Source organism: Agelaius tricolor, unplaced genomic scaffold (genome assembly GCF_023055355.1).
Source record: "Agelaius tricolor isolate 1412-34295 unplaced genomic scaffold, bAgeTri1.0.p SCAF_2, whole genome shotgun sequence".
NCBI classification, from domain to species: domain Eukaryota; kingdom Metazoa; phylum Chordata; class Aves; order Passeriformes; family Icteridae; genus Agelaius; species Agelaius tricolor.
The window spans coordinates 44,350,420-44,367,031 of NW_027269262.1; the positions used below are offsets into that span (position 1 = coordinate 44,350,420).

General features: G+C 42.8%; 1 protein-coding gene across 1 annotated transcript in view; it reads right to left on the bottom strand.

Moving 5' to 3' along the window:
* The window catches only part of RALBP1 (ralA binding protein 1), a 32,926-nt gene extending 20,638 nt beyond the window's left edge, over positions 1 to 12,288 (bottom strand). Inside the window, exon 1 of the mRNA XM_071417156.1 lies at positions 12,111 to 12,288. The gene's annotated coding sequence lies outside the window, so the exon portion shown is untranslated. The remainder of the gene's footprint in view (positions 1 to 12,110) is intronic.
* Positions 12,289 to 16,612: the final 4,324 nt, after the last annotated feature.

The window sequence follows — 16,612 nt, forward strand, 5'->3', positions numbered from 1 at the left end:
GTGATGCCATGAGAATGTTGGAAAATTTACTTCAAAGGAGGGTGTATAATCATACATTTGAAGTCACACAGGAGCAAGCCGTACATTTTTCAAATAATGCCAGCATCAGATCACCCCTAAAAGTAACAAAACTAGCTTTTGTGTGGTCTCTCATTTACCTGTAGATGGATAAAGTCTGGCAGCTACAGCACCATCCAAGGCATTTCAAGTTTGGCTCTGAGAGTCCATTCCAGCTCAGGAGTGATATACAAACAGACAAAACTACTTAGCTCTCAACAATCAGTGAGCTACAGACCACATCCACATCTGAGTGGGCTCTTGGAGGAGCCAGCTCACATTTAGAATATGCAGTTGTATCCAGAATACTCCTTTTTACTGAGGGTATTCCAGCTCTTCAATAATCTAATCAGTATGGAGCCAGCCTTAAAATAAATAATTAAATAATACCATAGACATTTTAGAAATATCGAAAATAAGGTTTTCAATCCCATTATGATAAAGTCTTGCAATTGCATGAAGATAAAATCTCCAGATATGTGGAAGCACATGCTTTCCAGTTTGGTTCACTTCAGGGAAAACAGTATTACAGCCCCTAGCCTACAAAATTCTGTAGAGCTCCATCAGGATGCAATTCACAGGCTGCTTCCAAGACACATTTTGGAAAAAACAAAAATGGGATCCCTGGAAGGGGATGGATGGTTGAATGCTTTGCTCCAGGAGAGAGCGCATTGGAAAGAGATGGACCAGAACTGCCTAGGAAAAGCCCCTGTCCCATGGTGCTGCCTCCAGCACTGGCTATACTGTCACACTCCTATTTTACTGTAACATCCCACTTCCCAGAAGAGGCAGGTATCCCACTACCTCTCCAAAGCAAGTAGTCTACAAGGAGAGTCTGGGCACAGATCCTTGTTACAGGGTAATAACCAAAGCCCTACACAGAGGGTACACAAACTGTGCCCCACAGGTGGCTCCCCCTGCCCTCCCCACCATGTGGCTCATTCCATCCTTCAGGGATATCAGAGCAAGTCCTCCCATGTCTTTCCTCAGCTGAACCAATGGCCATGGAAGCAGTTTCAAAGCAGTGTTCTACATTATGATAACAACCAAATATTTAAGAGGCATTCTTGCAAATAACTGTCCAGGTAACAAGCTGTTTAATTGCTTTGCATGGCAGCTTTCTCAAGTAACAAGCAGAAGGCCTGAACTCTGCACCACAAGGCACACAGGCACTGCACCCAGACCAGACTTCTGCAGGAGTATTTTGACTAATCGGCCACCTGCACTGCAACTGCTACTGCCCACCCTGAGAATAATTTCTCATTCTCCAAATTTCTTGTGCTACTCCACTGTTCAGGATTTTCTGTTTTTAACCCCAGCAAATCCTGTTCTTGGTTCCCATGGTCTTGTCAGCACAAAGTAATCCAATACCACCAGTAATAGTACTCAAGCCTGGTACATTAGTTTCTCACTCATGGTTTAGTCACACTCTTCCCCAGATTATCTCCATTTGCTTCCTTGTCCCCTTTCCTGCAGTGCAGCTCCTCCACAATCAGGACTGCACCTTGTCTATCTCACAATCTTTTCCTCACCAAGCAGGTGCTCACAACCTGGACCTGTGCAACACCAGTTTCACCATTCCTGTTCTCCACACCCAGTGTCTCATCTAACCTCACCTCTTGGCTGCTTGCTGTTTCCCAGGTTTCCCTCACCACCTTCTATTTCTCCCACACTCAGTTCTCATTAAAACTTCTGCAAATTATGGGCCACACATAAGCAAGGCAATCTGGGAGGTCTTCTCCAGCCAAATACAGGTTCCCCCTCTAAATTACAAATAGCACTAAAAAGATTTGCCTGATTAGCAAAATATTCATTACAAAATATTCATTATTACAGAAAAGAGATATTTTCTTGCTAGCTGAATTCTCAGAAACAGTTTGAGGAATGTAGTTAGTGCTTTAAAAAAAAAAAAAAATTGAAGTACCAGCCTCTGATACAAAACTTTTCAGCCCAAATTAAAATTTGGTAGCTTTTGATAAGAGCTGAATTGCTGAGAGTTGAATTGAATACTACAACTGTCCTGCTAACATATTGAACCCTCCTATACTTCTGAAAACTGCCACACTGTGCAACATATCTAATACCCACTATTGTTTAGACTGGCTTTAGAATTATTCCTGGTGTGACAACCCTGCCCCTTCTCTCTTATCCGCCTCTCCAAATTCCCACTTATACCACCAAGAGAACAGAAAGTTTTACTTTTAATACTTAACAAAGGAAGGCAGGAAAATACAACAAAAGGTGTGCAGTTTACTTTCTTAATCACTATAAACAGCATCACCATGGGTTTTGTCTGCCCTTGGAACTGTATCCAAGTCTTTTTACAATTCACATTTTCTGACAAGCCCTTCAAAGAGCAGTCTAGTCCCCAAAGGTCTGCAGCAAGTTGTACAGAGATTATGATTTTGCAAATTAATACTAATTGTTATACTTTAATCAGTTCCTGGGCTGGATCTATTTAATGACAAATTCCTCTGATCAGAGATTTAAACTACAGCATTGCTCAGTCACACTCCAGTACCTGAATGCAGCCAGCTTGAGAACAGCTGTCAATTTAGTGGAGTCAGGGGAAAAAAACCAAACATCCTAAACCCATGACTAGTTGAGCTGACTGTACTACAAATGACGTTTAAAAAGCAAATGCAATTCAGAGTAAAAAATGCAAAATTAAGCAGAAGAAAAACCAATGGATTTGGCATAAAATATTTTACAGGAGTTTTAAGCACTTCTGCTGTTCTTTCAACAGCATCTGCAGACTACCCGTGACAGATCAAACAACACAGAACAGAATCTAGTCTTCCAGAGAGGCCAGAGCTCTACACACTCAGTTCCAACACCCAGCAAAAAACAACTAAGCCTATAAAAACTATATTTTTGTGTTTTGTGGGGATTTTTTAAAAAGTGTCTCAGCTAACACATGCTAAAATACTAGAAATGGCAAGGGTAAACAGCAATTACCAAAGACTCTTTGCTTTGGATTTAACAGTGGCAGCAAATCTGGGAATGCCCACACACCAGAAATGCACCCTGCAATGCCCTGTAACAGCAGTAATTCACCTGGCAAATCCAACAGCAGCAGTGGAGAGGCAGTAAGGCACTGTGAGGCTCCTGCCAGCAGTGGAGCTCAAGCTCTGTGGGACTCTTGTGAACACGTTCAGCTGACACGGGCAGGCAGGTGCCCCTGCTGCTGCAGCACCATCACCTTTTGTACCCGTGCCAAGCACCGCGAAACCAGGACTGGTGTGTGCCCCTCTACCAACATCACTTCACTGGGGTGTCTGCTGGTTTGTCCTTCTAGAGCCACCTGCTGCCACCCCCAAACAGAGTGCCACAGAGAGCCTTGCCACACTCCATAAACCTGCTTAACACGTAGAGGGAACGGCAGAGCATGGGTGCTGCATGGAGAACTGCATGCTGAGTCCAGACAGTGTGGCTTTTTAATCCAGTAGTCAAATATCATCTTTCAGACTGGATACAGAAAAAAAACCAATTAGAAGCACCATGCTTCTTCACTGAATTGGGTGAATTGTGATCGTTATTTTATTCATAGAATTTTCAAACAGCATTAACTTTGCAGAAGTCACTTCATAATCCTTTAACTGGGAGGGCAGTACAAACAATCCTTACCAAAGGCAAAGAATATTCAATTCTGTGGCCTTATCATACCCAAAAAGAAGCCATTTCTGAAAGTTTATTAGTGACACACAAACCTTTAGGGCTTGAACTGTGAAAATTATCTTTCTTATGCTTTACATTGCATTTTTGCCACCATCTATTGAGCATAGATGAAAAGATCTATCAATTACAGGACATCACTTGAACTGACAACTCCGTAGCAGAAGAGGAAGCAAAGAACAGCTTTGCTTGGATCTCTTCATAGTGTGATACAGGACACAGATTATAAATTTCCATGTATGATTCTTTTCATGTTTAAAACCCTGCATGTTCCAGGGCAACAATGGCAAAACATGTTCAGTTTCTAGTGAATATTAAATGGAACTATGGTGGTTGAGATCAAACCCATTCTACCATAACAGCAGAAAGGAAAAGTAAAAGAAGACTTTGAACCAGAAACAGTTTATTTTTAGTGATTATTTAATAACTGTTTCTATCAGCTGATTATTCTTAGTGATTATTTGATATCTATGTCTATCACCTTTGCTTTTGGCTTAAAAGTCCTGTTTATTATCAAGCTAACATCAGTGGCTATTGACCTGAAAGTCAGCCTTCACTGGTTGCTTTATTAAGTCCAATTTGAGTAGAATCAAGCACAGACTGGGCTGGACGCAAATGTTTTCCCAACTTAGCAATAATGGATTGATGTGTAACATTTCTGTGCTCCCAGCACAGCAGTTTTCAGCACAGCCTTATTGTACAGTTCTACCCACCAAAAGGTTTTTTTCTGATGTAGCTTGTTTTATTTTGAGATCTGTTTTGAGACATGCCAACAAAATAATTGTTTTGCTGATCCATGTTATGTCTGCAGCAGGAACCTGCGGGAATAGATGTCACTGTCTTTCAAACTCATGTGATACATAAAAAAAAAAGAAAAAATTAGCATGGTATGTTACGTCTCCATACAAGAGTAGGGCTATACCATCTCTTCTTCCCAGACATATTCCCATTAATGCCAGTGACAGCTCTTCATCAACACCACATGAAGGATTTAGCCTTTCAGCAAATTTCTGAATTTTTAGTTATTTTTTTCAGTACCATACGTAAAGATGGGATTAACAAGTTCTGCTTTCCATGTCTGCCCCAGATTCACTCAATACCCAAGGGGAAAGTCAATTTAAATATTTACAAGCTCAGCAGATTATTAATTATGATTAACATCACCACCTCCAGGGCTGAGATGTTGCAAAATGTCACGCATGTGAACACAGAAAGCATTCAGAAATACATACAAGGCAAGGTGTGGCACCACCCACCATGGGGCAGCTCTTAGTCTCTGCAGAGAAAGCAGGAATCTGCCATCCATTAAAATGCCAGTTACTGGGACAGCAGCAAGACCCACAAGTTCACACTATTTGCCTTGTCTTCTATGCCAATTTAGTCAGCCTTAGAAGAAAACTTACATGAAACACCTGCCTTCTAGAAAAATGTATAAATATCCTTAGAATTTAAAATTAAATTCACATATACTTTCTAAAACAGGCTTCATTTAGCTCAGTCTGTAGCATCTACTGCAGCAATTTTCAGCAATCCTACATGTTGAGAATACCACAAAAAACCTCCCATACCTTAAGAAATTCAATGATTGATGTTTTCAACCTGCTTGTCCAAAATAATAAAAATTAACTGAATAATAACACAAATGCAACATTAAAAATACTGTATGCTTCAGAGATGGAGGAATGGTCTGGTATTTGATAGCACAGGACCAAAGAAGATCTGATTGCCTTTCCAAATCTGTTGTGTTGCCTTGACTAAACATAAGTCATGCTGCTTTAATTAAAATTAGAGCAGATAGTTTAATGGAAGTCTGAAAACACATAAGACCAAAGATGGCCTTTGTCCTATCCCTCCCTCAAAAGAAGATAAACTGCCTCCATCAGTGTAAGGCAGTTTTAAGAGTGGTGAAATCCTTGCACATAAGTACTAAAACCCACCAAATGTAATAAACCTACCTGTCAAAACATTCACCAAAACTGACTGTTCTAATGATACACACCAACTGCAAACTTCTTTTACATGTTTGTGTGTATTTTAGATGTGTTTGAAGTTTGACTGAAGTGACATTAAAACCTTACTTACTAAAGGATTTATCAAAAATGAGCAACCAAAAGAAGCACAGAAAACTGCAAAGAAATTTGATCATAGACCAAATAAAATATCATAAAATTGCAGCACACAAAATTAATGACATAGGTAAAACTGATGTGCCTTCTCCACTGCTTTTTGGGGTTGTATACAGGTTCTGGCATATTCAAAGATACATTTTGAAAGCCATTGCCAGAAAATTAGTTCTTATTTATCTTTGTGAAGGAACATGCATTTAAATATACATCCTAGTATATCAGTCACACTAATATACTGTAGCAGCAAAGAACTCCACAGGTTCATCACTTCCTCTTTCACCTGGAAAGTTGAAATTTGTTTCCTCCAACAATGTTTCAAAACCTGACTGCTTAAAAGGCATCTGCTCCCCAGTGGTGCAAACTGCATGAATTTTGGAGAACTGCAACCCCAAATTTCAGAATGAAATCTTTAGAAGCATGACCTGTGAAAGATCTCTGCATCTAGAATTAACAAGTGGCCAGCATGTAGAAAACTTAGAGAATTTGTCAAGATTAAAACACCTAAAGAACAAGAAAAGCTAAAACCACTGGACTGAAATAATCCAAGGAGGTTCTGGGTAAATCTGTTCAATCACTTGGTATTTTTGCCCCCAAGGTTTTAGTCCATTCAATCAATTAAAAATATCCCATAAAATATAAAAAGCTCCTTAGGCTATCTTAAAGGAATGGTATCTCCTTTGAAGCCACCACAACTGAAATGCAGAAAAGGAAATTACTCTTTTCTTTGAATCCAGTTAAAAAACAAAAGGTATTTTGGGTTCTTTACAGTTTAGCATTACACTTTTATATACAGCAATTGGTTCACAATATTAAAATCTACTGGAGCAGTACAAATACAGTAAAATATCTGTCAACTTAATTACCTTTTATCAGTAATTATACACTATATTAACACATTCAGTATTAAGTATGTGAAAGCAGTATACTGGATATAGGAAAACAATACCAGAGAATTATGAAACTTCCATAGTATTCATGGCAGAAAACCACTACTACTACCATGAAATGAGAGAGTTTAATTGCTGGCATGTTTAGCACTAGAATTTACATTCAGCACTCAATTTAATTCATGCTAATAAAACTCACTGAAAATTTATTTTCATGGCAACATCCAGAAAAATTCTGCACCTGACTGCTGATCCTTGTATTTACAAAATACAACAGGGCAGGCTAGAAATGTTAAAGTAGCAACAAGCTTCATCAGCAGGGTAAGATAAATGTTAATGGCTTCACAAAAGCCATTAGAGGATAAACATTAAATTATAGCTTCAAGCTCATATGTGTAAGTCCTATTTTACAAGTTAGATATGATTTTAAAGAGAAGTAATACCCTTGAAATTTTCTAACTTATTTTTTTATGAGAAAGAGAAGCTGCAATTTTTGCCACTGTGATATCCTTTTTCTACTAGTGTCAAGTTAAGAATTATCATCATATATTGTGTTTTCAAAAGTCATTCTTCAAGCTCTGGTAGTAGAGTTCTATGATCAGTTCCAAGAGCTCCTTTCTGCCAGATGTCTTGTCCTTTAGTGACAGGAAAAGCCCAGAGATCCTACTGAACTGTGAAACAGGAAGAAAACTTCATGAGCTGCCTTCACCTAGATAACAGAAACCTGTGAAATTTTCATATTAGAGAGGACGAAAATGTACAAAAATACATTTTATCTATACATAACTATTGGAATTGACTCAAGAATTAGTCACTGCTAAGAAATGTACAAAACAACGAACACGAAACTAAATTTATTCTCCTTAAAATAAATTTCAGTTGGGTCCAAACCTGCATTCTGATTTGGAATGTCAAACCTTACCACCCAGCACCCGCTCCTCTTTCTTCCTCTCCAGCAACCATCTGGCCCTTCCCACCTCATGCAAACAGCCATCACTCATCCCTTGCTTTCCTCCTTGTGTGCCTCCAGAGACCAGAATAGCCAGTCTAAAAAAGCTCTGTTGCTTGTGGGTGAGAAGGAGAATAAAGATGGCAGAGTGGATATGAGGAATCTGCTCCTGCTGTTTGGGAAGCTGACCCTTCCACTGCACTGAAGGGTGGGATTATCCCTATCTATGGAAAAGCATAGCCTCCAGCAGGCAAAATGGGGCATCTGTGCACCTGCACACAGGGTCTGCCCCAGCGCTGCACTCCGGTCGCGCTGCAGCTGGCACCAATCATGAACCATTCCCTGCTTCCTCCAGGGAACACAGAGCCTGCATCAAGCAAGGCAGGGATCACCTACAAGGTCATATCATGAATTAATGTGTACCACCAAGGATCATCATCCTTCTTTCAAAGAAATTTTCTCTTCGCATTGATTGCAAAAGGTCTGTATTTCTGCCTACCTCCCTAGCACTTACAACAAATGGATAGACAGCAAGCTATTAACAATTACGGGCACACCAGGATAGATGAAGTGACTTACATCACATTCTTCAATTATATTATATCAGAATAGTTGTATTATTTTATTCTGCACTATTTCCTATTTCTCTAGAAAACAATACTAAATTTGCTTATTTAAAATACAACACTTCCTCTATAAATATTCTTTTAAACTCTGCTAAATATTACATTACTATTAATACACATTAACAATTCACTGTACGTACTGATTTATATTATTACTGTTTTAGTATCTGGAAAACACTTTTTCATTATTATTATAAAATTATGTGTTTATTAAATGATTAGTTGCTATTTCTTAGTCATGATCCTACACCAAGCTGCTTCTGGAAGAAACTAGGACATCTTCATTATCTGTACTTTTGTTTACTGAGCATCACAGGAACTAGACAAGGAAAAAAATACCAAATCATGTTCTCTATTTAAACACACCTTAATTAGTTATCAAAGGAAATACTGCTTGTAGGTAGTGAACTGATTGCTCTAAATGCTGTGATCTTGTGGCTTTGAATTTGCAGATCTCTGAGGTATATGTGGAATTCATCATTAGATAAGAAAAAGAGATGTTTTCTGTGCTTTTTTAATGCACAGCTAATAATAAAAAACACTAAGGACCCAGTTACACATTCCAAACATTTTTGGTCAGACACACTTTGTTCAGGTATTAAATGTTGTTTGTACCTTCTTATTATCACTGTACCAGATATTTATCTTTTTCACAAATTCTTCCCTACTAGTTCAAAATTGTCACAGTACTTTACTGATGAAACCTAAATAAATGTTTTCCTCGTACATTATCCGCTAGTAACAGGACAGAATGAACTAGAAACTCCTTGGACATATTTGAGCCAACTCACTGCATGAGCCAACTTACTGGATCACCACTCCTTACTTGGGTAATACCATATAAATCCTCCACTTCCCAGCAGCTGCCCCAAGCAAGCTGTCATTCCCCAGTTTTTACTGCAGCCTAAAGATAAACTGGAATCGGGGAGCACTGGATCCCTGCTGCTATTCAGCTTTGCAGACTTGCCGTTGCTGCCACCATCAAAGTCTGTTTCACTCTACTATACCTCCACACCCTCAACTGAGTTTGTATTCCTGATGTCAAGCCCAAAAGGTGAGGGATGGTTGGGATGAGAAGGGTAAGTATGGACAGCAATGGAGTCACACCTTTCCTTTCTCTAAACTCAGCCTGCATCCTTACCCTTCTGGTTTTGGCCATGGCAAGCAGAAGATGTAAACCTTATCTGGACAGCAGTCACCCCTCAACACCACCACCTCTGGGGATGCAGCCTAAGTAAAACTTCCTACTCCATAGGGTACTTCCAGCCCAGCTCTGGGCCCATTTGATATACTTTTTTTTTTTTTTAGCAACAATTTGAAAAGTACCATCCATGAGGCTCTGAGGAGCAGCAGCAGGAGTTGATGAAGGATAGCACACCATGCACATAGCAAATCATGACTAGTGGTAAGGGTAGCAAAACATTCACTGATTCCACATAATCAGATACATTAGTTCAGAGACAAGCTTGGTAGATTATGCTACACTATCCTACTATAAACTGAAGGTAAATATCATCCTATATTTTGGCATTCTGGGGCTAGCTACATGATACCAAGCTTTACCCAAGGAAAGTAAGTTAGCATTTGGTGATATTTGTTGCTGAACAGCAGCATCTTCCATATTAGTCTAAGAACTGCCTGCCCATAAAAAACAGCAGTGTTTACTCAGGAAATATGCAAAGCTTTTCTGTAAGAAAACACAGCTAAAACTCACTGGGAAGAGTGCCTGAAGGGTGCAGTGGAGATGAGAACCATAAAGAGTTAGGTGCAGGGCTTGTGCATGTCAGCTTTGCTTTAAGGACATCTGCAGAACCAAGCCGTGCAGCTCTGAAGCAGGAATGCAGTTATTGCAATTCCAGGACAATTTATTCCAGTGTAGACATGCACATGTAGAAATGTAAATAATCTGCCCTACAGAAAAAGAACTTTCTTCCCCACATAACTAAAATCACACCAGTGATTTCACTGTGAAATCCTTGCTTTGGGGAAAAGCCCCACCAATCCAAACTACAAAATATGCCCTCCTACCCCTGAATACACCTGAACTAAGACAGAACAATGTGCAGCAGTTGCACGTGGAGTATTAAGATTTGAAGGCAGCTATTCCCATGTTCCATTTCAGATGTGGGAAGACTAAAGAAAATTTATTTTCTACAACCTAGAAATGAGATCTGTAGGACAGGGAATGTAAAGTTCCCTACTTCAACAAAATAGACATTGTATTCTTGTAGTTAGCTAGAACGTTATAGCAAAAGAGTTAATAAATTTCACACACTTAGAAGTACTAAATGCTCAGAACTACAACACTTTGGAAGGGCTTTTTAAAATTCCTGTTTCTTTCTTGTTTATTTCTCTGTAGAAAAGAGCCCCCCAAGAGCTTGTCTCACTGACTGTAGGGATTATACCCAGACTGAGCTGAAATGAACTGAAGCACAGCACCATCCGCCACGAGCTGTATGCAACACCTCAAGTAACATCAAAACCCAAATCTAAGGGATCCCTCTGCCATTCCCCTGAAAGCTCATTAATAAATTTACATCCATTACCATCCTGCATCATATCCAACAAAAGCTTAACACCACCCCTGAAAGGGTGGGTGATGGCAGTGCAGAGCACTCATGGTAAGCACTTCAAGCCGTCTCCAGATCAGAAACCTATTTAAGGGCACAGTTAGGGCAGTTTTTCTGTGCTGAAACAAGGGACTTGCACAAATCACCCTGGTTTATGCAACTGGCAAAAAGGCCTTAGCCTGGGGTTTTTTAAATGATTATTTTCTATCAACAATTATCATTAACCTCAGGGACATTGGGGTGGAGTAAATCCAAACCACACCATTCTCATGAACAGATACTTCCAGTGTGAATTGCTGGCATTATCTTTGTCACTCATTTGAACATCTGTTAGCACTTAAAAATAAGATGTATTTGCTCATACATCACCCACTAACATATCCTTGGAAGCATTCAAGGCCACCTGGGATGGGGCTCAGAGCAACCTGGTCTAGTGAAAGGTGTCCCGGCTCATGGCAGAAGAGGTCTCTGAGGCCCCTTCCAAACCATTCTGTGATTCTATGATGAACACTAACACACACTGTCTAAACAACATTATCAGGTAGGAAACATGACATCCTTAGAACCTGCTAGATGCAGAAAAATTACAATAACAGTAAATTTTCTTTTACTGTTTTAAGATGAGACCTCTAGGTGAAGGTAAAAGAATATAAATCCCTGACCTCTCCCTCCCCACAAAAAAAAAAACCCAACTAAAAACGACCTTGCAAAGAGCCAACCCAGAGCCCAGACTGAGCTGCAGCGAACCCCGCACGATCCAAAGGGAGCAAACGCCTAAGGAAACAGGGCGCACAAGGTGCCCGTAAGGGCAGGAGGGACAACACGGCCCGTAAGTATCGCACAGGGGCCGGACACCCGCCCGGGCGGGGAACGGAGGGGGAGAGGAAAGGAAGGGAAGGAAAAAAGCGAGGAAAGAAAGGAGAGAGGGAAGGAAGGAGGCAGGGAAGGCAAAGGAGAGGGAGGGTGAGCAGCGACCCGAGGGAAAATGGGCGGAGCCTCCCGAGGCCCCGCCCCTCCCTCCTGCTCGAGCAGCCCGCGCCGGCCCCTCCCCCACCCGGCAGCCGCGCGCGCCGCGGGGCGGTGGCGGCTCGCGCCGCCAGTTGTGCGCCCCCCCCCCACCCCTTCCTCCGCCCCCGCCCGCCCGCCCGGACCCGGAACGGCCCCGCGGCCCTCACCGGGCTGTCGGGCCGGACCGCCCGCCCCCCGCGCCCCGCACTGACCGTTGGGGAGTCCCGCTCGCCCGCGCAGCGGCTCCGCCTCGGCCTCAGGCGCGGCGGGCACGCCCCGCCTCGCGCCCCATCCCGCCGCCGCCGCCGCCCGGCGCTCGCAGGGACGGGCGGGGAGCGGCGCGAGCTCACGCCACCGCGCACGCGCCGCTGCCTCGCTCCGCGCGGCCGTGAGGGCGGGGAGGTGGGGCGGGCGGGCCCGGTCTCCCCCCACCCAGGCGCGCAGAGCACGACGGGAGTTGTAGTTCCTCCCGGGAGACGCTGCCGTCAAGGGCACTACAGGTCGTTGCTGGCCGCCGCACTACAACTCCCAGTGGCCAGTACGCCGCGGGGGTGGTTCCAGCTTCTCTGCCCCCCAGGGCTGCTGAAGCCCCCAGGCCCGTGGAAGCAGGGTTTGGCTGCCTGAGGGGACCCCGGCCTCCGTCCCGGCGAGGGACCTCGGCGAGGGACCCCGGCGAGATATATGTGAAGCTCCCTCAACAGCCGCCCAGAGCCGGCAGGCAGCAGGTCCATCTCTCCTCTGGGAACACAAGGAACGTAAGCGTCCCTGAGCCATGGGCAGGCAGTGGCCCTTGTAGCCAAGAACGCCGAGGATATCCTGGGCTGCAGTAGGAAGAGCTTTGCCAGCACGTCGGGGGAGGTGATCCTGCCCCTCTATTCAGCACTGGTGAGGCCGCATCTGGAGCTGTGTCCAGTTTTGGGCTCCTCAGTACAAGAGAGACATGGAGCTCCTGGAGCAGATCCAGTGGAGGGCAACAAAGATGTTTAAGGGGCCGGAGCATCTCTGTTATGAGGGAAGACTGAGGGAGCTGGATCTGTTCAGCCTTGGGAAGAGACAACTGGGAGGGGACCTCATCAATGTCTATAAGTATCTGAAGGAGGGAGGATGCCAAGAGGCTGGAGCCAGGCTCTTCTCAGTGGTGTCAAGCAATAGGGTAAGAGGCAGCAGGCAGAAACTGATTCACAGGAAGTTCCACTTGGATATATGGAAGAACTTCACCGTGCAGGTGATCATGCACTGGAACAGACTGCCCAGAGAGGTTGTGGAGTCTCCCTTGCTGGAGATGTTCAAGCACCATCTGAACACAGATATGTGCTGTGTGCTCTGGAATGATCCTCCTTGAGCAGAGAGGGTGGACCAGGTGCCCCAGTGTTGTCCCTTCCAACCTGACCCATTCTGTGATTTTGTGATTCTTTTGGCAGTGATTAAAGATGGGTATGGCCAGAGGAGTTGTGAGATTACACTAGTCAGAATGAGAGGTCAGCAAACACCACAATCCATCAGTCTCAGTGTGGGAGCTGACACAGCCCCATAGTGGGGGCACCTGGGCCACCTTCCATGTGATGTTACTGCTGACAGAACTCCTCAATTCACATGAGAACAGCCACTGGCTTTGGCTTCATCCCACATAATAAATCTGACCTCCTGAGAGGAGTTACCCACTTCTCTCTACTGCTTTCTGGAATGCGAGGGAAATGAAGAAAGGCTCTGGATGCTGCTTGAGGTGACCTGTGCCAAGGAACACATCCCCATCTCAAGATGCATCCTGTTTACAGTGGTGTTATAAGGAATGTTGTGGGGGTTTTTTTGCCTCTTACAATGCAAGTTTCTGTTACGTTGAGCACCTGCGTAATTTGAATCCCCTTCATGACTGCTCATCAACAGGGGAATTTGTTTCAGTCAGAAGCAGGGCCGATTCATTCCCACAGCCTCAAGCATAATCCCCGGCCTATTGGACACATTAACACTGTGGCAGCGTGCCACCTGCTCCATTTATTCACTTGGGACTCAATGCTGCTTAGTCCCTGTCGAATGAGCTCTTTGTGCCACCTCCTGCGGTAATGTAAAAGGTCCCCCACAGGAATTTGTGCTATTCAGTGGAAGCTACAAAAGGGAGGGTTGTAAACACTCCGATTAGTGTTGGAGCACAGCGATATTGTCTTCAGCACCTATTACATAACCTCGCAAATTCCAGGCTCCCTCCTCCTCTCCAGAAGAAACAGTGTAACAGCAAGGGCTCACCAGGCGATTTAACTTCACATCACAGCTAATGTGTTTCTTTTTTTGTTACATATAAAGGCCACCTTATTCCTGGCAGGAGAAGAGAGAAGGGTTAGTTCTGTAGCATCCCGTAGTAATTGGAGATGGTTCCCTATGAGGATCTCCACTTGAAGCGACAGTGGCCAGAGGCTCTCAGCTCTGAAGAATGTGTATTATTAGCGGCCACTGCCAACAAAAGTTCATGCACAATGGGCTCATCAGCTAATGAACCCAGAATGAATTTTCTCCCAGATTTTAAGGACAAACAAGTGATTGTGTGCAGTGCTGACTGTACCAATTTACTGCCATGTGAAACAGATTTGGATGATTTCTGACTTGCAAAATTCACTGTGGTCTGGGGCCAACTTACACAGACTGAGGCACTTTCTTACACCCTCAGCTTGCCCGACATTCACTCAGTAAACTCTTACTGCTTTAAAGACAAAGTGAAGCAAGGATTCTGAGGTGGCAAGCTCTCTGCTTGGAAAATCAGTCTCACTAATGTACCTGAGCTTCATAAAAGTAATAAAATAATAATGGAGCGGAGCTTCAGAAAGCATTTGGTCAGGGAAAGAGAAGGGAAAAGGCATAGTGGTGTTAATGGATAATTCCTTCCTCCTATTACTGCTTCAAGAAAGCCAGTTCTGGAGTTGAGTTTGTCTTGGACAGATGGGAGTCTACATGGGCTGTACCATTCTGGGAAAACTTTAGACATGCTGTGTAATTCTCCTTAGCAATAAAGGAATACACAGCAAACATAAAAAGACTTAGCTTAGGAAAGAAACTAGTTGGCCACATACTGAAACAAACAAGTGAAACAATGAGAGCCTGAAGATACAACAGGAAAACCTGGAAGTAGTAAATTAATCAATGCCTTTGGGGGTGAAAGTATGTTGTTCATAGAAATTACCACAGAGCAGGAGAACAGAGCCAATAAAGGTGTATGATGCTGAACTCTGCCTAAGCAAATCCTATGAGCAGTATTATGGAGCCATAGAATCACAGAATGCTTTGGGATGGAAGGGCCCTTAAAGACCATCTATTTCCAACCCCTCTGCCTTGGGCAGGAACATCTTCCCCTAGAACAGGTTGCTCAAAGCCAAATAATTCCAAGTTCTCTGCAGTAGGAAGAAAATTTATAAATACTTAATCAATAAAAAGGGTATAAGAAAACTTGAGTCTTGGCCACATTTACATCCTAGATGTACTTGTCTGAATCAGGTTTGCTCTGTTTCTAGGAAGATTTTGTATCTAAGTGTGTTTTCCCATGTGAGTAGCACAAATTTTAATGATTTACTGGTACTTACTGTTGATTTGGTGAAAGATCTCATGCCAAGGGAATGTGTCAAATCTTCATAAAAGTGTTCCTTTTGCCATGCCCAAGAGACATTACCATCCAACAGGAAAATATTAAGTTGTTGTTTGGCTGTGCTCTGCAGGTATCCCACCAGCACAGTCTGTCCTCTCATTAAACTCCTCCCAGGCTATGAGTCTCCAGGCTTTTCCCATGAAGGTGGAAGTGCCAGCCATGGGACAGGGCACCATGGGTCACGGGGCTGGAGAGACCACAGCATATCCATGTTGGATGGGTCTGTGTGTCACTGTGCAATCACCAGCAAACTTCAAGGCACTCCAGCCAGCAGGATGAGGGGCTTGGGAGCCAGCTAGCAGAATAGCCATAATTTTGGGAGGGACACTGGAGTGACCATAGATATATTATTAAAGATACAACAGGTGTTCTTATATTTATTTTTTTGGAATTAAATGTGAAATACATTAAGCATACTAAAAGAAAGCGAAGAACCTTATGAAATGACAGGAAAGCAATGTCACATTATGACCTCTGTGCTCAAGTGTCTGTAAGGAAAAACAAACGTAAAAAACCTGAACAAAAACCCAAACCCCAAAGCAACTAAACAGAAACTTTTTACTTTTAAAGAAAGAATTACAAAAGGCCCTCCACCCCTTTTTGGTCAGACCCCCAACACACCAGGGATTTGTATAATTTCTTACTATATGAATTCCCTCTTTGCTTCCCTTTATGTTCAGTGATTTAAAATTCTGTCCCAAAGGACAGTGATAAAAGTGGCCAATGCTTTACTTGGAGAACATTCCTAACTAAAAGAAGCTTTAAAAACATGTTCTTATGTAGGTGATGGTTTGCTGGTTATCCAGACATAGGGTGAAATAAGAGACCCCAAAATAAATGGTGATTTTTTTCCTGCAAAATTAATAAGACTACACAACTTTCTAAAATGGTTAGGTTTTTCAGAAAGAACATTCTGAGTACTCATCATTTATTTACAGAAAAATACTTCAAAGCAACACTTTTAGGTATGGAAAAAAACTGCTGGAGAGGTAATTCTTAGTATTATTCTATCCATCTAGATCAGTAACTTGTAATATGCTTCCTGGTAATGTTTCCCTGAGAAACTCTTGAGAAAGAGCACATGAG